We start from the raw sequence: 2,401 nt of genomic DNA on the forward strand, positions 1-2,401 counted from the left end.
TTTTTTTAACAACTTCTTTCATTATTTGGTTTAATCTCCTCTGAGGATCAACTTTAGGTTCGTATTGTTCATCTATTATAATTCTGTGCATACAAATTGAAAGACGAATTCCTTTAATATCTGCTAAAGTCTATCCAAAAGCCTTTTTATCTTTTTAACATTTTTATTAATTTTTATTCTTGAATTTCAGTTAAATCAGAAAATACAATAACAGCCAATGTAGATGATTTTGCTATACCAATGTCATGGTACTAGTTTCTGTGGTGAAAGAGTTTTACGCTAATCTTTATGGAATTAACCAAGGAGTCGTCTATGTTTGAGGCAGGTGGGTACAATTCACTCATTCGAGAATAAATGAAATGTTTATGATTGAAAGCGTTCTTATTTTTCACTATGCGAATTTTGTCCCTACAAGAGCAACATGAATGAACTTTATCGATTCCTTACTGTTGAAGATGCAAATTGAGAGACAAGAAATAACAGACATATAAGTTTTTCTTCATCATTATTGAATCTTGCATCGAAAGCGTGATATTTCTTTATTGCATTAAAACTACTTCCTACTATATGAGTCAGTAAAGTGACCAAGAAAGTGCGATTTTGAATTATTGTATTCAAACTGGAAGACCTATTAATGTGGGTGCTTTAACAGTAAAGTCTGTTTTGGGTTTAATCATCAATGAATCAACTTCTGGACTGGGACAACCATTCACCATTTTTATGTTGTGCAGTCAGTTATGAAAGTTAGGAAAAAGTGCTTCTCCCTTTGAAGCCTATAGACCCAGAAGTTTATAGCAACTGCATAGGAATTGAGGACAATGATATGAATATATTGATGGAACAATCATCTCAAAATTCAACGCATATTCAACCTTACTTCAGTTCGACTAAACCTTTAAAAAGGATTAAGAAGTTGGAAAAAGAGGTACAAAATCTTAAGCATTCAATTGGAAATATTTCTGAAATGCTTGACCACCTGGATTAGAGGATGAAGGAACACTTCGAACACATTGGACGTATTGAAGAAGGTTTGATGTGCATTTTTAAGAAAATGTTTGGGTTAAATAAGATTTGACGGATGAAATTCCTCACCAACCTTTTTACAACTTGTATGTGTACTACCAATCCATGGGAAACAGTCAAGAAGATAAAAGTGAAGAAGATGTTTGAACTTATTTTAGTACAAAATTCGTAGTTATAATTGCTTTAATAAGTTATGTGTTTGTTGTATTTAATTTACTTTTATTGTGGAACCTTATGTGTTGTTTGTTAAATGTTTGATATTTAGGCTTCAACGTTAGTTTGTTGGCTTGATTTTAACGCTAAATTAGATGTGTTGGCTTGAAAACTGTTAGTTTGTAATTGTTTGGATTTTATATATAAATGTGAGTTTTGTGTATTTGAGAAACTATGTGTTATAAAATTTTTTAATTATGAATATAAGTGTTTAATTAAGTTAATTAGAGGTTGACGTGGTGCGGTACGCAATAGATTGTCAAAGAAAATCGAAATCTAAAATTTTTTTGTGTTGGCGTCAGAGGCACTAGATTTTGCGCCTAAGGCGCCAGTTTCACGAAAAATGCCCAACTTCACTCAAAATCGTGAAATACCCATGTTATACTCCATTTTTACTAACTGGGTCGTCTCTTACCTCTAAACCAAGTTCGAAACATAACCTAGGGCTTGACATTTGGTGGATTTAAGGAGATTTTAAAGCCTAGAAGTCTTGAATTTCATCTTCTCTTGGTAAGAGCTTCACTTTAACTTTGAAATTTTTTTTTTCCACCATGGATTTTTTCTACATTGTGGAAGATCCTAAATTTGGGATTTTTTATGAAAAAGATTGAAGAAAACTCATGGTGAAAAGTTTCTCACCAAATAATCTTGCTTGAGGAGTTAGATCTTTGATTTAGTAATGTATTTGTAATTTATTTGGATTTTCATAGATTTTCCAATGGCTCCCCGAGTAAAGAGAGGAAGGTCATCCGAGGATATCGATTAACAAAGATTCATTAACTTCAAGGCCCAACATAGTTATGATACTCAAATGGCTTGAGGAAGTTGATTCACGAGCGAGCATTTTCAAATCCAAGAGGAGAGATCGAAAGGTTGATCATTGCTCAGAAGTGTGAAACTTTCTGCTACTTGACTGCAGTAGCCATTTTTCCTATGATTCAAGAATTCTATGCCAATTTTCGGGTGACTACAGACAACCACATTTGTGTTTGAGGTAAGCAATTTGAATTTACTCGAAGAAGAATCAATTCACTTTATGGGTTGAGAAATGAATTTCATTGTGAGTATGTTGTATTTGTGATGACTGATTCATCACTTGATGAAATAATTGCCAAACTCACTGATGGAAAAGCAGAATGGAAGGTTAAAAATAATCACAAAGTCC

This window comes from Phalaenopsis equestris, unplaced genomic scaffold (genome assembly GCF_001263595.1).
Source record: "Phalaenopsis equestris unplaced genomic scaffold, ASM126359v1 Scaffold000002, whole genome shotgun sequence".
NCBI lineage: Eukaryota > Viridiplantae > Streptophyta > Magnoliopsida > Asparagales > Orchidaceae > Phalaenopsis > Phalaenopsis equestris.